Here is a 25,572-nt window from a genome sequence, read left to right as displayed (position 1 = left end):
TGTTGTGTAGCGAAAGCATGGTGGCTGCTCTTCCTAGGGAAAAGCAGCTATTAGAGAGTGGGTTTTGAGTAAAGAAGCCGCAGGGGAGGATGGGGTGCTCAGTCTTTCCTTTGCCTGCTGCTTCTCTGCTCCAGATCTCCCAAGCTGCTTTTCTCCCTGTGGGATTCCAGACAAATTTACCTGTACAAAAGTGTTTGGAACCCTGCAGGGGAAAAAGTGCTTTGGGGAGTAAGTGCAGAGAAAACGTTAAGCCTCCTCCCCACTCCTACTTCTGTGCTGAAAATCACACCTTCCCAATGCTCTATTTCCCTAGGAAAAGCAGATAGTACCCTTTTTGTTATATGCTCTAGGCCCACAGCCATGCAATTTTTTTTTTAACTGTATGAAATCTTACTTCCTTTGTAGAAGACTCCCAGACCTATTGTTTTGGAGTGGTTGAAACTGGCTGAACCACACAGGGAGATGCTTCTCGTACTTGCAGAACGATCCTACGTGTGTTCGGTCAGGACTAAGTCCCCTTGTGTTCAGTGGGGCTTACTCCCTAGTAAGTGTATTTAGGATGGTAGACTCAGTTTCCCATGTGGAATAACTCCATACAGTTCCATTTTTCATGGGGTCAATTTGTAGCTAACATTATACATGAATTGGACCTCAGAGTAGCCCTCTTCAATAATTGCACAGCTCGGAGGAGAGCATTGCTGCTAGGGATGTCAGAGAATTCCGCCATGGATCTTGGTGAGGCCGAATGCCAGTGCATTCGGCCCCCCGAAATCTGTGGCAGAACGGCCTGCCACCCCCTTCCCCCTGCGGATCCTCCCCGGGACGAGACTTACCTGGGGAGAATCTTCCGGGCGGCGGCGGCTCTGGCGGCAGCTCCGGTGGCTGGTTTTCCAACTGGCTGCCGCCGCCGCCATTTGGCTTGTAAAAAAAACAACAACAAAAAACGACGTGATAGGCTACGTAAATCTTTACATAGTCTATCATGGCTGGGTTAAAAAACAAACAAACAACCAACCGCGTACGCAAATGGCGGTGGCTACGGCCGCCGCCATTTGCGTTGCTTATTTTTGGCCGTCTTAGTCTATGTAAATATTTACATAGACTATGACGGCGAAAATAAAGGGGAACGCAAATAGCGTAGCGGGCGCTATTTGCGTCCCTTTTTGATTAGCCATTTTAGCCTACGTAAAGATTTACATAGGCTAAAACGGTGAATCAATAAAGGACGCAAAAAGTGCCCGCTACGCTATTTGCGTTCCCCTTTATTTTCGCTGTCATAGTCTACGCAAATATTTATGTAGATTAAGACGGCCAAAAATAAGGAACGCAAATGGCGGCGGCCGTAGCCGCCGCCATTTGCATATGCAGTCCCCCCCCCCCAGAGCCCTCCGTGGCCGGAAATCCGGTTGTGGACGTCTCTGGGCTGGGCTGGGCCTGGCTGGCTGCTCTGTGGAGCTGCCGCGGAGCACAGCCAGCCATCGAAGATTCCGGGGGGAAGGAACGGATCGCCTCCCCCCCCATCGAGGATTCCGGTGGGAGTGACGGAACGCCTCCCCCCCACCATCAACATAATCCGCGGAAAGGTAAGTGACTTTCGTACATCCCTAATTGCTGCTCCTCAGCGTCCTCGTGTTGTCTGAAGACTGGTGAAAGGAGAAGCCAACAGGGTCATCCCAGTGGTGTGGAGTGGGGGACAGGTGATTTTGAGTAAAGAAGGAGCAGGGGAGAATGGGGTCGTGTAGGCTTACCCTATGCACAGGCTTCTCCTTCTGTACGTCTGTGCTCGACTCAAGGACATTGGGATACACAGTCAGCATGCGACACTGGGGCCAGCAGTGCCCAGGCCATGCCCCTTATGCAATTATTGTTCAGGCAAGGCACACCTGAATAGAGCTTGCTTTGTATAAATATACAGAATGTGGGCTAGATTTATGCTAGGGCTGTGCACCGCTTCGGTCTGAATCCCAAATTCCAAAGCAGATCGGGGTGATTTGGACCAAATTGGTTTGGTTCTGGAGTGGGTCAGGATTGGTCTAAAGTAGGTTGGCTAGATCCAAAGTGCTTCTGGCTGCTTCAGCCCGATCTGGACAAACACCTTCCCAGCTTCGCAACCCCCTGCTCCTTACCTAGACCGATGGGGAGTGCCTGCAGCCATCACCATCTTGGAGGGGGTCACCATTTTCTTTTAAAATGATGATTCTTCTTCTTCTTCCAGTAATTAACTGTTGCATAGATTGCAGCTGTGAAGGAGCCATCTACGCAGTTACGCCTGTACTGTTACGTAGATGGCCCTTTGACGGCTGCAATCTACGCGACACTTAATTACCGGAAGAAGAAGAGTCATCATTTTAAAAGAAAATGGTGACTCCCTCCAAGATAGCAATGGCTGTGGGTACTCCCAATGGGTCCAGGTAAGGAGCAGGGGCTTGTGCAGTGGGTCATGGCTGGGTGGCTGGGCAGGATTCAGCGGTCCAGATCCTGCTTTGGATCTGGAGGCTGAAGCAAGTTGGCCTGACTCTTGACTGGGCCGAGGCAGGTCGGGCCTCCGAATTGGCCTCCGAAGTGGGTTGGGGGGTCCTGCACAGCCCTAATTTATACTTCTCCATTCATTCATTCATTCATTCATTCACTCATTCATTCATGACTAATAACAATCAACATTTTTGGTTTTCATTATTTATGTTAATCACTTTTAAGAGAAAAGGGAGATGGAATCTGGATAAAGTGCTCTCCCATGTTTGTGAGATTTATAAGGACCGAGTGCATTTCTCTGTTCGCTTCGTAATGTGTTCTCTGCTCTTTCTTTGATAATATCCAGTATGGTACTTGTGAGTGAGCATCTGTTGTTGTACATTCTGTGATTTCTGAGAAGATAATGGTCCTGATATTTAGTTTTGCTCTTTTTTGTATTTCTGTGATGCACCAGATTCGACGGGGTAAATTTGAAAAGTAGGTGGAGTGGGACACAGCAGGCAAGCAGGTAGGCGGGCAGACAAGTGAATGAGGGTGAAACTAGATAGCATATAGGACAGCTTCCTCCAACCTGCCCATGCTGGCTGGAGATGATTGGCATCGTTGCCTAAGACATCTGGAAGGCACCAGGATGGGGAAGGCTGATCTAGGAGCTCCATGATCATATCTTCTCACATATTTTTATTTGTGGAAAAGCAACTGTAGAGCAGGCCAAATTGGATCAGGCTGCAGCCCTGGAGGTTGGGAAGGTGGCTTAATTCTTTCCCCCATTATGCCAGTTCCCCAACTTAAATCCCCCCTGCTGCTCTTAGCTGCAGAAGGCAAAAAATGTAGGGTCATGTACCTATCTCCCTGCTCACCTCCCCCCATGCAGCTAATAGCAGCTTTAGATGGGTGGTCATAGAATCATAGAATAGTAGGGTTGGAAGGGGCCTACAAGGCCATCGAGTCCAACCCCCTGCTCGATGAAGGAATCCAAGTCAGAGCATCCCTGACAGATGGCTGTCCAGCCTCGTCTTGAACGCCTCCAGTGTGGGAGAGCCCACCACCTCCCTAGGAAATTGGTTCCACTGTTGTATTGCTCTAACAGTCAGGAAGTTTCTCCTGATGTTCAGCCGGAATCTGGCTTCCTGTATCTTGAGCCCATTATTCCGTGTTCTGCACTCTGGGATGATCGAGAAAGGATCCTGGCCTTCCTGTCTGTGACAACCTTTCAAGTACTTGAAGAGTGCTATCATATCTCCCCTCAGTCTTCTCAAGGCTAAACATGCCCAGTTCTTTCAATCTCTCTTCACAGGGCTTTGTTTCCAGTTCCCTGATCATCTTTGTTGCTCTCCTCTGAACCCTCTCAGTTTGTCTGCATCCTTCTTAAAGTGTGGTGGCCAGAACTGGACACAGTACTCCAGATGAGGCCTAACCAGTGCTGAGTAGAGGGGAACTAGTACTTCCTGGGATTTGGAAGCTATGCTTCTATTTGTTGTTGTTGTTCAGTCGTTAAGTCGTGTCCAACTCTTCGTGACCCCATGGACCATAGCACGCCAGGCCTTCCTGTCCTGCGCTCTCTCCCAGAGCGTGCTCAAGTCCATAATCGTTGCATCAGTGATGCTATCTAGCCATCTCATCCTCTGCCGTCCCCTTCTCCTTTTGCCTTCAGTCTTTCCCAGCATCAAGGTCTTTTCCAGAGAGTTTTCTCTTCGCATTAGGTGGCCAAAATCTTTGAGCTTCAGCTTCAGTATCTGTCCTTCCAATGAGCACTCAGGGTTGATTTCCTTTAGCATTGAGTGATTTGACCTCCTTGCAGTCCAGGGGACTTGTAAGAGTCTTCTCCAGCACCACAGTTCGGAAGCATCAATTCTTCGGCGCTCAGCCTTCCTTATAGTCCAGCTCTCACAGCCATACATTACTACTGGGAAAACCATAGCTTTGATTAGACGGACCTTTGTTGGCAAGGTGATGTCTCTGCTTCTTACGATGCTGTCTAGGTTTGCCATAGCTTTCCTCCCAAGGAGCAAGCGTCTTTTAATTTCATGGCTACAGTCACCGTCTGCGGTGATCTTGGAGCCCAAGAAAATAAAATCTGTCACTGCTTCCATTTCTTCCCCTTCTATATGCCAGGAAGTGATGGGGCCAGATGCCATGATCTTCGTTTTTTAATGTTGAGTTTCAAACCAGCTTTTGCACTCTCCACTTTCACCCTCAACAAGAGGCTCTTGAGATCCTCTTCGCTTTCTGCCATTAGGGTGGTGTCATCTGCGTAACTGAGGTTGTTGATAATTCTCCCGGCAATCTTAATTCTGACCTGTGATTCATCCAGCCCAACGTTTCTCATGATGTACTCAGCATATAAGTTAAATAAGCAGGGCGACAATATACAGCCTTGTCGTACGCCTTTCCCAGTTATGAACCAATCAGTTGTTCCATGTCTGGTTCTTACTGTTGCTTCTTGACCCTCGTACAGGTTTCTCAGGAGACAGGTAAGGTGGTCTGGTACTCCCATCACTTTAAGAATTTGCCACAGTTTGTTGGGATCCACACAATCAAAGGCTTTAGTGTAGTCAATGAAGCAGAAATAGACGTTTTTCTGGAATTCTCTTGCTTTCTCCATGATCCAGCGAATGTTGGCGATTTGATCTCTAGTTTCTCTGTCTCTTCGAAACCCAGCTTGTAGTTCTCGGTTCGCATACTGCTGAAGCCTAGCTTGTAGGATTTTGAGCATCACCTTGCTGGCATGTGAAATGAGCACAATTGTATGGTAGTTTGAACACTCTTTGGCGTTGCCCTTCTTTGGAATTGGAATGTAAAGTGACCATTTCCAGTCTTGTGGCCACTGTTGAGTGTTCCAAATTTGTTGGCATATTGAGTGTAGCACTTTAACAGCATCATCTTTTAGGATTTTAAATAGCTCAGCTGGAATACTGTCATCTCCGCTAGCTTTGTTGTTAGTAATGCTTCCTAAGGCCCACTTGACTTCATTCTCTAGGATGTCCGGCTCAAGTGCAGTGACCGCACTATCATGGCTAGCAGGGACATTAAGGTCTTTCCTGTATAGTTCTTCTGTGTATTCTTTCCACCTCTTCTTAATATCATCTGCTTCTGTGAGGTCCCTGCCTTCTTTGTCCTTTATCATGCCCGTCTTTGCACAAAACGTTCCCTTGAGATCTCCGATTTTCTTGAAGAGATCTCTAGTCTTTCCTATTCTGTTGTTTTCCTCGATTTCTTTGCATTGTTCATTTAAGAAGGCCTTCTTGTCTCTCCTTGCTATTCTCTGGAAATCTGCATTCAGTTGGATATATCTTGCCCTTTCTCCCTTGCTTTTTGCTTCCTTTGTTTCCTCAGCTACTTGTAAAGCCTCATCAGACAGCCACTTTGCTTTCTTGCATTTCTTTTTCTTTGGGATGGATTGAGTTGCTGCCTCCTGAACAATGTTACGGACCTCCGTCCATAGTTCCTCAGGCACTCTGTCTATCAGGTCTAATCCCTGAAATCTATTCCTCACCTCCACTGTATATTCATAAGGGATATGATTTAGGTCATACCTGAATGGTTTAGTGGTTTTCCCTACATTCTTCAATTTAAGCTGAAATTTTGCAACAAGAAGCTCATTATCTGTGCCACAGTCAGCTCCAGGTCTTGTTTTTACTGACTGTAGAGAGCTTCTCCATCTTTGGCTGCAAAGTACACAATCAATCTGGTTTTGGTATTGACCATCTGGTGATGTCCATGTGTAGAGTCGCCTCTTGTGCTGTTGGAAAAGAGTGTTTGCTATGATCAGCGTGTTCTCTTGGCAAAACTCTATTAGCCTTTGTCCTGCTTCATTTTGTATACCAAGGCCATGCTTGCCTGTTATCCCGGTGATTTCTTGACTTCCTACTTTAGCATTCCAATCCCCTATGATGAAGATGACATCTTTTTTTGGTGTTAGTTCTAGAAGGTGTTGTAGGTCTTCATAGAACCGATCAACCTCAGCTTCTTCGGCCTCAGTGGTTGGGGCATAGACTTGAATTACTGTGATGTTGAATGGTTTGCCTTGGATTTGTACTGAGATCATTCCCATTTTTGAGATTTTACCTTAGTGGTTAAGACGCTGAACTGCAGACCGGAAGGTCAGCAGGACAGCAGTTTGAGACCCGAGTGCTGCGTGATGGAGTGAACTCCAGTCCCAGCTTCTGCCAACCTAGCAGTTCGAAAGCAAGAAATTGCAAGTAGGTAAATAGGTACTGCTTCGGCGGGAAAGGTAACAGCGTTCCGTGCACCTTGGTGTTCAGTCATGCCGGCCACATGACCACGGAAGCATCTTTGGACAGCGCTGGCTCTTCGGCTTAGAAATGGAGATGAGCACCACACCCTAGAGTTGGACACGACTGGTTGGGGACACCTTTACCTTTACCTTTTTACTGCTTTTCCCACCCTTTTGTTGACTATGAGTGCTACTCCATTTCTTCTAAGGGATTCTTGCCCACAGTAGTAGATATGATGGTCACCTGAATTAAATTTGCCCATGCTTGTCCATTTCAGTTCGCTGATTCCCAATATGTCGATGTTCAATCTTGCTATCTCATGTTTGACCACCTCCAGCTTACCTTGATTCATTGATCTGACATTCCAGGTTCCTAAACAATATTGTTCTTTACAGCATCGGACTTTCTTTTCACCACCAGACACCTCCACCACTGAGTGTCCTTTCGGCTTTGGCCCAGCCGCTTCACTCTTTCTGGCGCTACTTGGAAATACCCTCTGCTCTTCCCCAGTAGTATATTGGACACCTTCCAACCTGAGGGACTCATCTTCCGGCATCATCTCTTTTAGCCTTATGATACATTCCATGGGGTTTTCTTGGCAAGAATACTGGAGTGGGTTGCCATTTCCTTCTCCAGTGGACTACATTTTGTCAGAACTCTCTGCCATGACCTGTCCGTCTTGGGTGGCCCTGCACGGCATAGCTTATGGCTTCACTGAGTTATGCAAGCCCCTTCGCCACAGCAAGGCAATGATCCATGAAGGGGATAATGCTTCTATTAATGCAGCCCAAAATAGCATTTGCCTTTTTTGCAGCCACATCACATTGTTGGCTCATATTCAGCTTGTGATCAACAACAATTCCAAGATCCTCCTCGCTTGTAGTGTGGGTGAGCCACGTCTCCCCCATCTTATAACTGTGCATTTGGTTTCTTTTTCCTAGGTGCAGAACTTGGCATTTATCCCTATTAAATGTCATTCTGTTGTTTTCTGCCCAGCGCTCCTGTCTATCCAGATCCATATCCCGCCCAATTTTGTGTCATCTGCAAATTTGATCAGCATTCCCTGCACCTCCTCCTCCAAGTCATTAATAAAAATGTGGAAGAGCACTGGGCCCAGGACGGAGCCCTGCGGTACCCCACTCGTTACCTCTCCCCAGTTTGAGAAGGTCCCATTGATAAGCACTCTTTGAGTCCGATTCTGTAGCCAACTGTGGATCCACCGGATAGTTGTTTCATCTAGCCCACTTTGAGCTAGTTTGCTCATCAGGATATCATGGGGCACTGTGTCGAAAGCTTTGCTGCAGTCGAGGTATATTATGTCCACAGCATTCCCATGGTCCACAAGGGAGGTTACCTGATCAAAAAATGAGATCAGATTCGTCTGGCAGGATTTGTTCTTGACAAATCCATGTTGGCTTGGAGTAATCACTGCACTGTTTTCAAGGTGCTTCCAGATGGATTGCTTTATCATCTGCTCCAGAATTTTCCCAGGGATTGATGTCAGATTGACTGGTCTGTAGTTCCCAGGTTCCTCCTTTTTACCCTTTTTGAAGATAGGGACAACATTAGCCCTCCTTCAGTCATCTGGCACTTCACCCGTCTTCCATGATTTCTCAAAGAGAATAGACAGTGGTTCTGAGAGTTCTTCTGCCAGTTCCTTTATTACTCTAGGGTGCAGGTCATCTGGCCCTGGAGATTTGAACTCATTCAAAGTAATTAGGTATTCCTTGACCATATGCCTATCAATCTCAAGCTGCAATCCTGCCCCTTCAGCCTGTACTTCACCTTTGCCAGGGGGGTCATAGACCCTCTTTTGGGAGAAGACTGAGCCAAAGTAGGAATTGAGCACCTCTGACTTTTCTTTGTCATCTGTTATCATTTTGCCATCCTTATTTAATAGCTGAACCAACATTTCTTTCCTCTGCCTTTTACTATGCACGTAGCTGAAGAAAGCCTTTTTGTTGTTTTTAGCATCCCGCGCTAACCTCAGCTCGTTCTCAGCTTTAGCCTTCCTGACGCCATCCCTGCAATTCTGTGCTACTCTGCCTGTACTGCCTTTGTTACTTGGCCTTCTTTCCACTTCCTATATGTGTCCTTTTTTGTTTTCAGGTCATCTCTAAGCTTTTTGGTCCTCAGACAGATCAATATTTCCATGGTGCTATGGTGTGAAAGATATAAGCTGTGGTGGAGACAGAGTTGCTAGATTTCAGCCTGGGTATCTGGCATGTCCCTTTAAAGTTTCGAAGTCAGTGGGGGAGTATGTGGTCATCTACGGGGTTCACAACACGTTTTCTGCAGGATGGCTTATTTTTCTCAAACAAGGCACCCCGAGTACCCGTGGTTTGTTGTTGGGTTGCTCAGGGTGGTTAACAAGCCACACTACATAGTTAACAAGCCACCCTGTGGAAAATGTCCTGGGTTCAGACAACAGACTAACCCACGGTTCAACAAACAACCCACAGTTCAGCAAAGATCCACATTCAACCACTGAATGTGGGTTAGCATGTTGTGCTACAGCCCCAGTATGTCTTCCACCACAGGTCTTCACATATTCTCTCATGATTTATTATTTATTTAAAATATTTTTTGGCCACCTTTCAGGGCAGGAGTCCTCCCAAGGTGGCCTATGACACTAAAACACATATTTTTGTGCATTCCCCCCCATTCTAAAAGGTTGAGATGCCTCTCCTAAGACAGAAGAAAGTCCCACAACTCCCGGCATGCCCCAGCCAGCCTTTTATTCTGTCTAAACATGCATAGGACTGCACCCTTCAGCTATAATATGCTGGCATTTTTTGTATTTGTGACCTCACCCCTTTTGCCTTTGACTCCGTCCACTACTGGAATGTGGCCCCCAAGAGCTTCTCTGAAATTGAATTTGGCCCTTGGGCTGAAAGGGGTCCCCCAGCCCTGGGTTACAGCCTTGGAGGGAGAAACCCCCTGCATCCTAGGGCCCCTCAAATGCCATCTATGGGGGGCATAGGATTGCACCCTTTCAAGGGACTGACAGGGTCTCCAACTTACAACTCAGCAATTCTACTTTGAATTCTAATATTTTTTTGTGTGTGTGAGGGGGGGTGATTAGGAAATGGAATGTGTAAAGTGTCTTGGGGTCATACTCCAAGCTCAGAACCTGTTGTAAATTTCCTGTGGCCTTTTCAAGCTAGAATATAAAGTAGTCTTAAAGTATGAGCCACTGAAATACCTGCATAATCTACCAAGACAGAGGGCAGGGACAGATGTTAAAAGAGAAGCCTTGTAAGGATAATACGGGGGCTTCCAGGGGAGAAGAGGTTGGTGAGAAAGGATTTTTAACTCCCCAGCACACACCCTGTTCATTCTTAATCCTCACCCCTTTAAATCCTCATATCAGCCAGAATTGAGCCTCAGCAGCATGTTGCCAAGTGAAAATCAGAAGATGCCCCCCTCCTCTGCAGGTGTCCCCTATCTCCACATTCCATTTATTTATTTATTACATTTTTATCCCACCTTTCTTCCACCGTGGCCATTCCCAGCTGGACTCCCCTCCAAGTACTGACACCACACCTGCTGAGCTTCAGCAAGCTGCCTCAAATGCCTTCCAACCATGACTTGGATTGGGATCTTACATTTGCTCAGGTAACATCTAGTGCCACCTGGAGATAAAGTGGCCTCCTGTCCAATTTGTTTCCATGCAATCTCTGGTAGACTGTAGGTAAGTCATTGACTTTTCAGCCTTTGTTCCCCACCTATAAAATAGGAACAGCTGGTGCTCTAGCCATTGCACATCACTGTTATGAAGGCACCACAACTAAGAGAATGATATTTAGTGCTCTACAGTATTGGTCTTCAAACTTTTCAGACTCGGGTTCCACCTTTAATTAAAATCTGCAACATGGGAGCCATTTTTAATATTTTTAATATTTTAACTATACATGGCCTGCCATCTTCCTACTTCTCCTGTCTAGGTTAACCAGATGCACTGGGGGTGGGGGGCAGGGCTCCTTCTTTTAATATTTGCATATGAGAGAAAAGCTACACCTGCCGAAATTCTTTCTTCTACAGAGAGGTGCAGAAGACCAGTCCTCCTTTGAATCTAATTTCTCTCTCTCTCTTAAAAAAAGAAGAAAAAGAACTAAACAACAACACACATTTTGTGGTTGTGCTGTGACCCACCTTAGGTTGGGGTGCAACCCATTTGTTGTTCCCAACCTGTTATTTGAAGACCAGTGTTCAGGGCCGGCCCTACCATTAGGCAGAGTGAGGCAGCTGCCTCAGGTGGCAGATCTGGGGGGCAAGATGTTGGCGGGCAGAGCTGTGTGTGCCATGGAGACTGCCCTGTGCCTGCTCTCTTCAGGTGCAGTGCAAGACAATGTTGCCAGTACAAAACTAAGATTCAACCGCCAGTCTGGTTGGCTTTTGTACATGGAATGGGGAAAGGCACCATCTTGTCCTTTGCCTCAGGCTGCAAAATGTCTTGGGTCAGCCCTCCTAATGTTCTGTGGGTTTTACATGATCAAAGTGGCATGGGAGCTGCTTGCCTGTAACATCTATAGAGAGTAACCAGTGGATTCACTGAAAATATGTGGTTCCTTTCTATGCCAGTGTCATACCTCCCCAATGTGGCTGATGATGCTGGTATATTAAGAAATCTTGCCAGTATAGTTAGTTACTTTCTTCTGATATTGCCAGTGTGGCAAGGGAGTAGACCGTAGAGGAGTGGCTCCTGTACCCTAGGGTAGCATATGCATTGATGAAAAGGCAAATCCTATACAGTCAGAAGGTCCAAAGGTCAGGATTATAGAGGCACGTCCTGTCATTCTGGCACTTGGGTCTAGAAATGAACATATTTCGTTGTTTATAGATCAGTCAATGGGTTGGTTCACACATGGATGTTACATCATTTGATCTCTCCTCCCTTGATTACCCAAAATTTGATGGCTCTCAGCCAAACGTGTGAATTCTTTTCGCTGGAAATATTGACATTAAAATCATGTGCAAGTTCTTCCTCTGTTGATTAATCTGTGATGGCCCATTCACAGATACAAGTCATCACTTGGTGCTACAGTCCATGCAGGAGGAGCCGGGGATTTGCATACAAGTCCACCGCCATTTCCTGTACTGCTGCCTCACCACTGCTGGTGACCTTATGGAGGATGTGATTCAATCTGTGTGATCACAGACACAGACTGACTCACATCCTTGTTTACTGGATTCAAATCCTTGTTTGGTTTTTTTCTTTCTCTGAAAATGAAAAAAAAAAAAGAGCAAGAGAAATATCTGGCACAGTTCAGATAGCAGATTTCAATTCTCGGGAAGCCCAGAACAAGGCATAAGTTTGGACAAGCTGGTCTGTCAGTGCTCCGGCTCTGTTAGTAGGCCCAATTCCCACAGGCCAAATGCTCACTTGGGGGAAACAGCAAATGAATTGTGGCTGTGAACTAAAGAGATGGAATGGATGCAAGTTTGTGAAGCATGTCACAAGTCTACAGCTTGCCATGAACGTGTACAGCAGCCTAACATCTTTAACAGCAGCCTAACATCTAAAATTTAAGGTTGCTCCTCCAACACTTATCGCTGCACCAGGAAAACCTTCACACTCTGAGCATATTACTTCCATCCTGTTTAATCTGTACTGGTTTCCAGAGCATTTCTGCGCTCACTGCAAAGTGCTTTTTGTGGCATATCCAGCGTTCTGCTTGCATAGTGGGGCTTCAGCCAAAAGCTATTGCCCCTCAGCCAGCGGGTCTCAAGTATAGAATTTTCACTCTCAGAAATAATGCCCTCAGATCACTACAGGGGCTTAAATGACAAAGTATGCCTATTATAACACAGTTAGGATACGATTAATGTAATTGATTGACTGAATGATTAACTGTTATGGCATTTATGTCATAGGGACACTGTTTATATGGGCATTTCCTTAATTTTTAGATGTTAGGCTGCTGTTAAAGATGTTAGGCTGCTGTACACGTCCATGGCAAGCTGTAGACTTGTGACATGCTTTACAAACTTGCATCCATACGGGCATTTCCCCACTGTGATCCCTGCTTTGGGCTCTTTTAAAATTATTCAGTACGGACTGGTATGTAGTTGCTGCTCCTTCATCACAAAACTGAGGAGTCCGGCTTCAAATTCCCAGCAATAGGAAAATGTAAAATAAAATACTATAAGAAAATGTAAGATGCTGCTGAAAGCTTGGTCATCATGCAGTTTGGAATATAAGCTACATGGGGGTGGTGGTGGAGGAGGGAATTAGTTCGATGGGAGTGATGGATGAAGTGTATGGCTGAAGGTGTGCATTTCTTCCTGCATATGAGATATTTCAGAGACTTGTAGGCCCCAGAATAGAGGTCATCACAGGGGTCCTGTACTTTAATTTGGTCCTGTACACATGCTGTACAATCAAGGCTATAATAAGGCTAATTGTCTTAGAGCATCTCTACACCAGCCTAAAATCCCGCATTTAAAACGGGCCTTTCTGCTTCCATTTTAAATGCAGGGTCATGATGGGCTCCCTTTACATGGGCTCCCCCTCCCTTCCCGCCTTATCTGAGTCTTCCATATGATTCATTATACAGCCACTAGGTGGTGCTATGGTCTAGCTCCTCTTATTGCAGCTTTTCCTCTTTTCATGGACGGAACTCAAGCTCTGTAATTTGATAGCTCGCTATCTCCGATCTTTTAAAAAACGGAATAAAGGTCATTTAATGTGGGAGATGCCCTGGAGGTTAATGTTGTTGTCTAAAGGACCTGCACACTTCTGTGTGTAACCAGTCTCAATAGCAGGATAAAAGCTCCCTGTGAAGAAGCCCTTACTCTAAAGCAGCAGTGTCCGCAGTATGGCAATGGTGGGAGGGTGGGCGGATTCCTGCCCTTACCTTCAGTGCTGACAGACAGTGGCTTCTGCTACTCAGGAGCATTATTAAGACCTACAGGTCAGAAACCATTCATAATACAATGTCTTTAACTAATTTTAAAAGTGAAAAACTGGGTGGCTCTGGACTAAATCCAGCCATTGCCAACCTAGGGATAATTAATTTGTTAATATTAATCTAGGGACAATATATGTGTTAATATATGCCCTGTTCTATTCTATTCGCTTTTGGTAATCCATCTGGAAAATGTCTGTTATTGGCTGAATTAAAAATATAATAAAAATATCTGTGATGTGGTGTTTTTTGTTTTAATAAAATTTACAAACCGCTCTATATCTAAAACAAGATTCCTGAGCAGTGAACAGTAAAGAAAAAAGAATCAAATACAAAAAATAAAATAAAAATATTTAAAATTGTTTTACTTGTCAAACTGTGGCTGGTTATTCAGGAAAAGCCTGTTGAAATAAAAATGGCTTTAGAAGATGCCAGAATAAAACATTGGCACCTACCTGACATCACATGGCAGGGAATTCCATAGAGAGGTACACTAACATCTCTTCTCCAAGTGGACCCTGAATGGACCCCACCTGGTTGCCTCTTACCTGGGGCTGGATCCCACACTACAGTGGTAATGTCTTAGGGCACAATCCTATGCATGTTTGGACAGAAAAAAGTCCTACAACTCCAGCTGGCTGGGGAATGCCGGGAGTTGTAGGAATTTTTTCTGTCCAAACATGCATAGGATTGCACCCTTAATCAAGTAACTGCATGGGACAAGTGGATCACATGGGATGTTAAACACTGTACCTCCCTAAAGTCCAGAGAGGCCTGTATGCGAACTTTCTGTGAGATGCACCTGTCGTGTATGGTTAGCAGATTAGGCATGACTACTGTAGTATGGGATTCAACCATATGGAAGGGAAACCAAGGTTAATCAGAGGTGAAAGGTGTTGTGGCAGAGGGACTGGTGAGCAGAGCCCACACACCCTCTTTTCTGTAATAGTATAAAAAGTGCTGTGAGATACGGACCAATATTGTGTGTTCCTGGGGGGAACTAGTTAAGAGCAATACCCACACACTTCCTCTGAAGAGGGAGGCCACAGACTGAGGATACTCTATTTTTTTATTTTACTTAACATAAATTTTAAATACTGTTTGCTACTTTAAGGGACTGTTTGCTACTTTAAGGGAAGACATTCTCATCACTCAGGCAATCTTCAAATATTTTTAAAAGAAGTCCTCCAGCACACTTCTATGTGCAAACATAGACCCAGATCAAATTGTGGCTTAAACTCTATACATTTCCGAACTTGCAAAAAGAAAGAAAGAAAAGTCTTTGGCAACGTGTGCATATTTGAAAAATGCACAAAGATAAAATGGTATATTTCCATAATGCATACAAGCACAATTTATTCAGTAGGTGCATATGTCCAAATATGCACACAAAAATGCATGCATTAATACGTGCATCACAGAAAATGTGAACAAATTTCTGTACACATTTTTTAAAAAATTACAATGCAAAAAGAGGATGGAATGAGCTTGACTTCATAAAACCGACAACCTTGGAGAGTCCAAGACTGACAGATTCGTCCATTCCCTACTGCTGACCAGAATATGCACGTGATGCTACATTCTTTCTTCAGTCTGTGTTTTAATTTCCTCCCTTATCTTCGTTTTCCCATTTCCAGCTGAAGAATATCTGTCCATACAGCCAAGGAGGCCTCTTCTTGCCTTGTTTTCTTCTAAGAGGACAAAAGAATAATGCTCGGGATCATTTCTTCTTTTCTCCAGAAGCAGTCTCGCAGCAGCCTGCCACCTTCTTTACGCTGAATTTTTAATCTGCCTCTCCTGATTACATTCACCCTAAGGAATCTCTGCCAAAATCTGTTTTAAACAGCAGTGTTTGGTCTTCAGCTTTGAGAGCTACGTGCTGTTCTCTTAAGATGTTCACACAAAAAATTAAGAGTCCTGCTGCCAAGTAGTATTGTTTCTGAGGACTTGTCAGGGAAGTGGTTCAGGATGAGTTTGGCAAATTCAAGGCCAGATACTTAAGCCAAACACTTAAAAAAATCAGTGAGCTTTGGATACAGGCATTTGACTTTCATTGTCACATGTAGTGGTTTATCACAGCTCTCTTCTAATAAGGACAGTCAGTAGTTGTACCACCCCACCTGAGCAACTAACTTCGCTCACTCATTAATTTTGTGGGGTAACAAAAGCTTAATTTGTAACATTGTTGAGATGAGAGGAAGGGCTCCACTAGCTGAAGTTTCCTTCACCCAATTCTTGAGGATCTGCCTCCTCCCCACACCACAACTCATCTCATTCAGCAGGGCTCCTAATCTTTGCATAATTTTCGGGGGATTGGAGGGGCTGCCATGGGCAGGAGAGGGCAAGGAGGTCCAGTTCCACTGGCACAGTTGATTCAGCTTAAATCTGGATCCAACCCATAGCTTCCACTTGAGGAATGAGACCTTTTAAAGGACACATAGGATAATTTCCTATATGTAGGAATATTTCTGGTTTTTAAAAATAAAAGTCAGTGGCAACCAAAAGTGGTAGTACTTTAAACTCAATTCAGCTAAACTTCACCATGGCTCAGGAAGGATTTATCACAAAATTGTGAAAAACTCCCTTTTTTTAGCTATTATGACTGTGAACATGACAGTGTGCTTAATGGTAGTTGCCCCTATCTTATCAAAGTCATTTATTTAGGGGAAATGTTCAGTATAAATAAATAACTTTAAAAATAACAATTCTTGTTCAAATGATATATGTCCGATGTTAACAATTCTTAGGGCGCAATCTTATGGAGATAGGCAGCTAGCTCTGAACTCAGAGGTGACCACCTATCCAATGCAGAGCAGGAGAAGCACAGAAGGGATTGTTCTCTCTGCACTTCTCCAGCCTTGCATTTGCAGCCCGATTTTGGCTGTCTAGCTGCCAGAAGGCCAAGTGGGGGAGGAGGCTGTTGGAACGACACATAGGATGTGTTGTACCGGCATTTCCACCTTCTCTGCCCTGGAATGCCCTGTTTTGGCTGCTCCACACTTCTCTTGCGAGCATGGAGCACGGGGCCATCCTGCGCTGCCTGCGAGGCAGTGTGGAAGGGGGCGGGGAAGGTCAGTTCTCTGGGAACCTACCTCGGAGCGTGGGCTCCGAGGTTGGTTCCCGGATAACCACATATCCTATGGCCGTCTAGCTGCTGACTAGCGGCCATAGGATTGCTCCCTCAGACACTAAAATACACATATATACTTCGTAAAAGTGTTATAGATGTTTCTGGGGATTATGAGGAAACCACACATTTTCATTCATTTCTTAGTGGCTACCACAATTCCAGGTAGGGCTTCAAATAAACCAATGGAAGATCAGGTTTCCTCTCTTGAAGTGCAGAAAGCTGGCTGGGGCCTTGATAAGAGAAAACCATTCAGTAAACAGCATCTAGATTGTCTTCTCAAGAAGTCACTGTCATGAGGGAATTTGACAGGGTGCTACTACCAGGGTTACTCATTTCCTTACCCCATGCTAGAAAAGCATCACCTCCTGAATTTCTGCCTACCATGTAGCCATTAAAAGACCCAGGAGCCCTGTCAGGAAAAAAGTGGTATCTCTGGTTACTAGAACCAATGACTTCTTTATTAGGGTGACCAGAACATAAAGAAGAAACAGTTGTATTTTATAGTTGTGCAAAACAGGGAATTTCACCAGATATCATAGAGGGGTGAGAAAAGCAAGAAATGGCACCTGCCCAAATACATTATTCACAAAACCATTAAAGGCAGAGGAGCCTTGTCCTTCTTTATATCTGGTCATTCTACCTCAACCATGTAATGATGTCAGCAGAAGTCCACTGAAGGCAGGCCAGCTGTTAAACAAAGCTTGTGGTCACCCAACTGATGAAACATATTCAGCAGCAGGTGTATTGAGCTTTACATTTAACTGTCATTATCAGTCCTTGGAGCAGCAACAGCAGCTTCCTGAGATTTGGGGAAGTCTGCCTTTTCTCAACATTTCATGCCTGCAAGCTCCCTGTCCATGTGGCTCTACCCTTCTCCTGATCATATCCTCCTTCTGTCTGTGTCTGTGTACCCTCTTATCTGGCTTGCTGCCTGTTCCATCAAAAGTCCCACCTGGCCTTCCTAAATCAACCTAAGAGGAAGTAGCCCTGAGCGCTTCTGCAGCCAATCAGGTGTTCCTTGATCCCAGGTGTTGCTGTTTCCTCTCCAAGTCCAAAGGCTGTCTCCCTTGACTGAGACAAAAGCTCTACCAAAGCAATGTTGGTATAGCACAGGTCCAACAAACAAGTTAACTCCTTCCCTGCTTCAGATCCCATCAACGAAGAAGACTCCATCATCAGGCTGGTGACAGTCTGCACAGATTCCATCATGGAATTTTTAACGTTACTTTCCCCAAGGAATAGGTCACGTTGTAATTTCAATGCATCTACATATTAAAGCCCTAGTTGGCAGCATTCGCTCCTTAAAGTGAACAATGAAGGAGGCGGAACCAGTCTATGTTCTTGATGCTGGCTTCTAATCTGCAACCATAGTTTCCCACGAGCGATATGTTAGCATCCATTCCAGACCTCAGTCCTATGACTGTCCTGATCTCAATCTGAACTGTGTGGCAGATTAGAACTGAAATAAACATTCCCATTTACTTCAAGTGCTCTCAGAACTTTCTCAGATGATCCTCAGTATTTGAAAGTGTTGTCTCCCAGCTTCTGAACTGTTTGGATTGTACAATTTCATTTGCTGGTATATCTCAAAGATTGCTACTTCTCTTCAGTTTTGAATTGAAATAGGAAGACGTGGACTATAGAAAAGATTTATCCCTCTTATGGAGAACAATAGGGGCAGCTTGTCACAGCTATAGCAAAAGGAAATTCTTTATTTCTTATGTCCTAGTAGTCTCCAGCTGAATTGCATTTTTGTAGAAGCTTCTTTGATAGACCTGGGCACAGAATTAAGATATAAAAGCACCTCCACCCCCCCCAACCCCAATTCCTTTCCTTTTCTGATAAATCTTTATTCTGGTTCTCTCGGCTCACCTCACACTCCACTCCAGACCATTGTGCAAATGATCCATGAAAGCAGGCCTTGACTTGACTCAAATAAAAACAGGATCAAACTTGCCCACAATGGCTCTGCTGTATAATATTAAGAGAGAAATAACATGCTCCCTTTGTAATGGAATATTTTTTTAAAGAGTTCATTGAAAAGTCACAGTGAGTTCTCTTGGAACAGAACAACTAAGATCATGTAGGAGAAAATTTGGAAAGCAACGTGTTAACCTGAAAAAACCAAAAACACAAAATCAAAAACTTTTCCCTCTGCATATACGGAGCACTCTAAAACAGAGCAAACTGTTGGATGGAAGCTTGGGCTGTGGAGGTTTGGTTTCCCTTTCACACAATTGAATCAGGCCTGGATTGTGGCAGGGTGGACTTTTTAGTAGCAACTAGGAACATGCATCTATGCTTGTAGAACATAAAATACATCAGTGTCTGTGTATCATTATGTTTATATGTACTATGTGAAGAAATATGTAACTGGCTGACTCCATTTCACAAAGAGGGAACTTCATCCCAATCTAGAAATGTAAAATTTGGTACAGAGCTAGATGACAATGTCTTGGTTACAAGGGGTGGGGTGAGGGTTGGGAATTAAAAATGGCACATTTTGTACATTTGTCCCCCAAATGTTTTTTTTTTCTTATTTACGATAGCTAAGGAACTGAAAACTCATAAGAACGCAACAACATAAGAAGAACTGTGCTGGATCTGTTCCTAAAATGGCCAGCCAGATGCATCCCTATTGTCTGCTTTCATTTCCTTTGTGCAAATATATGTGCCTTTTTTTGTTGTCTCATTTGGGCAAGACTTCCATTTCCTGAAAGAAGCCTTCTTTTCTCTAGTAGCTTCTTTGACCCTGCTTATTAACGATCCTGGTGACCTCTTGGACTTCATGCTACCTTTCCTCAGCTGTGGTATACATTTTAGCTGACCTTTGATTCCTGTGATTTTGAGCATTCTGGAGAGATGAGTCTTTCTTGACTTTCCCTTTCAAGTTCCTTTTCACCAGTCCCCTCATTTTAGAGAGGTTTCCTCTTTTGAAATGCAAGTGTGTTGGACTGCCTTGGTAATTATCCACTGATATGTAAATTAAGTTTGATAGCTCTGTGGTCACTGTTTCTATTCAGGTCCGCAACACCCAGATCACACACTAGATCCTGGGCATCTCTTAGGATTAAATCCAGGGCTGCCTCCCCTCTGGCTACCTCCATAACCAAATGTTCTAGGGCACAGTCATTTAGGGGATCGGGAATTGTTACCTCTTTGTTCTGAATGGGACATGCATTTATCCAGTCTATGGATAAGTAATGGGTAATTGAAGTTACCCATTACTGCAACCCTTTCTCCTTTGGATGCTTCCCTGGTTTCACTCTCTGTCTCAAAATAACCCCAGAGCATTTTGGTCATGTCCCCACTACTAAATTACTTTGGGGGCCTGGTATTGTCACCCATGGGAATTTTCTGGAGGAGTCTGTCCCTTTGAAGGTTTCTAGTTTGTTTGACACTATACCCTTTTTGATGTACAGAGTGACAGCACTCTTAGCATGCCCTTTCCTGTCCTTCCTATAGAGCTTGTATCCAGAGATGGCTGCATCCCACCGGTTCTCTCCATTCCACCAAGTTTCCATTAGTACACTATATCTATGTTGTCCTTTAAAATCAAGCACTCCAAGTCTCCCACCTTGGCTCAGAGGCTTAGCACAGCAACCTATATACAGTGTCCCTCTCCAAATGTCTTTGGTGTGTACATTTCCCCCCTTGGACATTTGGCCTCTTTGACTAGCTATCATGTTTACAGTAACCTCATAATTATACCCTCATAATTATGCTCCAAGGCACCAGAGTCATACTGACTGACTCAAGCAGCTTCAAATGGAGAGAGGATTAGCAATGGTAGCTGACAAAGTGGTACACAGTCAGTACCCATAAAGCAACCTTGAGGTTGGTGGACAAAACAAGTGATTGCCTCTGAACAGAGGCTAGCATGGGATGGAATTTTGGGATATGAAAGGTCCTCTTTGCACACTGGAAACAGCCATGGGGCTGGCAGTCAGGAATGTGTACCGATAGCAGGGGTGGGAAATGTCTTTCAGCCCAAGGGCCAAGTTCCATTTCAGTGATGTTTTCAGGGGCTGTTTTCCAGTGGTGGGCGGGGCCAAAACCAAAAGGGGTGGGGCCAGAAATATTAAAAAGTCAGCCTATTGTAGCTTTGAGCTCTTACTGCCAGGAACCAAGCAAAGGTATTTCAATGTTTTAAATACCTGCACAGAAGTCTAGAAACCACCAAATGATTGGTGGTTGGGGGAAAGGCTGTGGGGCCAAGGACAGGGAGTGTGGCCATCTAGAGAACCCCAGAGGGCTGGATTGGGACCCCAGGAGGGCCAGATTTGGCCCTAGGCCTGAGGTTTCCCATGCCTGACTTATCGGCTTACAGAATGCATATTGAATTTGCTAGATTATCTAGGCATATATTCCTCACTCATAATTAAATGAAGCAATTATTGAATACTTTGTTCATAACTAGGGTGCGATCAGAACTAACATGATAATGAAGAAGTCTAAACACCGCCATTAATCTTTGCAGGCCTTGAAACACCCGAGGTATGCAAAAGTGCAAGTTGTTATCCCAAAGGTAGAAGTAGCACAAAGAGAAATAGGTGTGTGTGTGTGTGTGTGTGTGTGTATGAAAGGAGAATCAGGTGGCTTTGCAGACTGCTGTGTCTGAAGAACAATTTGACAGAGACGGAGCAAGATGATGATAACTTTGGAAAAGTATAATTTGTTATGATTGCCTCTTTTTCCTCCTAAAGCAGTACAGTTTTGTAGTTTGTACCCATTGCAATTTATACCTGGGTAAAAGTATGGCTTGGGGGAAAAAGGTAGTTTGGTTCTAAACATGCTTGGGTAAAAGATAGCTTGCTGAAGCAATGTATAATTTTATCCCTCCGGCTACCTTGGCATGCACAAAGTATTTTAGATGAAACATTGCTTCATGTGGCCCTTCATAACATTTCATTTGCTATACTGTGGGTGAACACTGCTCCATCGAGAACATTCAATATTATAGTAGAGCTGAATTTCTAACATCCAAGAGCACTCCAGTAATTCTATAGCTTCTCTTCTTAATGCAAATGAGTTGCATGCATCGTTGTTATCTATGTCTTTTGTTAGTCAGTCTCAGCCAATGCTGTAATCTGCCTATAGGCCAAAAACATGTATTTCAAGAGACAACGTGAATGGCTAATGGTGCATTGGCTAACAATACTTTGATTATACACGCCAGAGCATCAAAATATAACATTTCAGTGCCACTGAATGTAAGAATATGTCTGTGAAACAGTTCAGAAAAAATAATAATAGTAGGTGTTTGAACAAGTAGGTGGGGGTGGAGACAACACAGGGTTTACTATTGACTATTTGAGGGAAACACAAAGAACTTTATATATAATGTAAATAAAGACGAAAAGAAGAAATTGAGATGTTTTCCATATACTGGGCATATTGGTAACTTAAAAGTCAAGCTTATTTCTTCTGAATTTGTTTCAGAACTTAATCCATTTCTACAGTGCAAACGTATATCAGTTTTAGACTACTTGAACTGTCATGCCTTCCCCAAACACTCCTAAGAATGTTGGTTTGATTAGGTCAGGAGCTGAGAATTCTGTTAGCAATCCCTAACTCCTCACTTAAAAAACTGCAGTTCCCAGCGACTTTAAGAACAGGAAATGTATTCAACCAGTTTAAGTCTGAAGTATGGATGTCCCCTTTAGATAATCCACAATATCATTAATTGTATTCAAAAATATGACACCAGAAGCCCTGCACTTTTTCACAGCTCCCACACAAATGAGGAACGTACCTTTCTGACAGCACTTTCCTGAGCCCTTCTAAACACTGCATTTAAGTTGGCATGATGTTAGCGATCTCAGCTAATGACTTGGAATGCTGGTTTTTGTTTGTTTATCTTTTAATTATTGTTGCTTAATTGAGTTGGGCAAACTTAGCTTGTACTTTGAATTGATCTCTCATGTTATGTTTTTTTTTTTTAAATCCTCGCTAAAATGATACTAAATAGTTATTTGTTATAAGGAAGGGGTGCACAACCTTTTTGGCCCCAAAGGCCAAATCTGGTTTTGCAGGTATGTGGGCGTGTGTCTGGGGACCACAAGTGCTCACATGCAAATGCATGCATGCAAACACAAACACACATGCACACTGGACACGCAAACACAGGGATGAGGGAAGAGACACACACACACACACACACACACACACACTGGACCCATCCACCCCGCTCCCCACACACATGGAGGAGGGTCACACAGTGACCTGGGCTGCTTAGGAGTCTCTGGGGAAGGAAAAGGGGTGCAGTCTTCTCCCCTTCTATCTCTGATCTCTCATCAGAGTTAAGGGAAGGGATTCCCTTGCTAGCATTAGTGCTAGCAAGGGAATCCTTCATTTATCTCTGGTCTCTGATGATTGATCAGGGATAAGGAAGGGATAGAAAGTGCCACAGTGCCAGCAAATGCAGGGGTGGGTTCTGACAGGCCACCAGAAATGGTCCACGAGACACACTTTTTGCATCCCTTGTTATAGGGGGTGGGGGATAAGCAAATTTGATATGGTGCAATTTGGATGTTCTCAGAGAGAATCAGCAAATGGAGTAAAGTGAGGTCCCTTGAGAGAGGTGCGGTTTTGTATGTGCATGAACTGAGTAGAAGAAACTGAGTGGCCATTAGGGTGGACACTTGCAAATGACCAAAAAAGAGGAAATGCATAATCGAAAAAGAGGACAGTGATTAGGGTAACATGTGCATATGCTAATTTATATGTCTAGATGCACATTTAGAAATAATTATTACAGTTTAAATAGAAATAGAGCACATCTCACAATACTGCAGAGGACTGTGTCCAGGGCCAGATCTACACCTTGTGTCATATCATTACGATCCCATCACGGTGATGCTGTATCCCTCTTGCGCATTTATACCTCGTAGGACATGCAGTGACATTTGTTGCGGTATTTTGGATAATGTGGGATAAAAAGCAGGAAATAACACTATGATAGCGGTATAAACAATATGTAATGTGCCCCAACAGTTATCGGTGTACTTCAATACCGCTATAAAACACTAGTGCAGATCTAGCCCAGGTGATCTATGTACCTTTTTGTTTAACCTGCTGTCCAGGTGCTAAGTGTTGATGGGCAACAGTTCCTATGATACTTAATCTATAAACTGGGATTAGACAGAACAGCCTTTCAAATAGGGAACAACTTCAAATAGAAGACAGTCCTCTGTTAAAGAGGCCACCCAGCCACCCTGTGATCAGCACTGATGATAGCCCTTGAAAGAGAAACCATTGGTGTTAGTGGGTGCCTTCCCTTTACTCAGAGTTTCTCAGGATGGATCAAAACAGGTGGTCGGCTATTCCTATGGAGCACCAGCAGGTAGTCTCTGCAGAAGGCAATTGTGCAATAATTACTATGGTACTGTCATAGCAACTTCAATAATTGGAATAACCTAACACCGTAAGAAGACCCATGCTGGATCAGACCAAATTGGACTTGAGGGTCTTATAGGCCCCTTCGAACCCTACTGTTCTATGATTTTATGAAATGCCTATTTAGTCCAGCATTCTGTTCCCACATTGGCCAACCAGATACATGTGGGAAACCCACAAGTAGGACATGAGTGCAGTAGCACTCTCCTGCATGTGTCCCTAGCAACTGGAATTGAGAGGCATACTGCCTCTGATACTGGAGGTAATGCATACGCAGCATGGTTAGTAGCCATGGATTATCCTCTGTTAATTGTCTTATCCCCCTTTAAAGTCGTCCAAGCTGGTGACCATCACTACATTTTGTGGTAGCAAATTCCATACTTTGACTGTGTGCTGTGTGAAGGACTTCCTTGTATTTGTCCTAAATCTCCTACCATTCAGTTTCATTGGCTGAGCCCAGGTTCTAGTATTTCTCCACACCATGCATAATTTTATACACTTCTATGTATGTATATCCCCCCTTGCCTGCCTTTTTTAGTAAAGCAAAATTGTAATCTTTCTGCATAGGGGAGGTCCTCCAACACATTTTCTGTAGGCAAAAACATCTGGAGGGTCACAAGTTGCCCACTCCTAGCATAGGATTATGACTAAAGCAGGTTCCTCTGCTGCTATGCCTTCAACTATGCCTTGCTGGGTTTCACTTCTTGTGCAGGAATTGTCCTGCCAGAGTAATGGTTGCACCAATGGTGGTCTCCCACCTGTGCAAGGATACTGCTAAGCCAGTATAATATTTTTTTCCACCTGTGTAGTGTTGAGCTCTCCATGCACAAGGAACTTTAGGAGCAATCGTATCCTGCCCAGTAGGTGAAATTTGTGGAAAGGATTGCCCTTTAAAGCCATGTCCTGACATCATTTCTACATTAAAAAAGAAAAGACAGAAACCTGCTGTATTGCTTAAGGAATGCTCTGCCCTGATGAAACACAGAAACCTGATTAAACTGCAATCCTTAGACTACAAAAGAGGAAAAATGAACAGTACCATTTTATATCATTGCAATTGGACTATGTATGCTGCTCTGTAAAGGCCATGCATTTACAAGTTCAAGGTTCCACATGGACTCATAAGTAGATATACTTTTTTTCTTACTCCAAAGAGAGTTGGATTCATGCCAGCACATGAGAATCTGCAGTCAGCTCCTTCACAAATGAAAAAATAAACCTTTCCCTCCCCTTCCTCCTGAAGAAAAGCAGACAGCTGCTAACTAGTTGTCTAGCTGTCTATTTGTGGACAATTTCTTTCATCTTGTCATACCTTTTGTGCTATTTTGAAATGTTTGGAGTATAGACTTAAAGAACACTCAGTGGATTCCTGACTTGTATTAAAAGGGAGATTTTTTTTTTAAAGGGAGAAAAGTTCTGAGAA

This window comes from Heloderma suspectum, chromosome 2 (genome assembly GCF_057233095.1).
Source record: "Heloderma suspectum isolate Gila_16-S chromosome 2, 16-S_ref, whole genome shotgun sequence".
NCBI lineage: Eukaryota > Metazoa > Chordata > Lepidosauria > Squamata > Helodermatidae > Heloderma > Heloderma suspectum.
Note: the sequence above shows the minus strand (reverse complement) of the source record.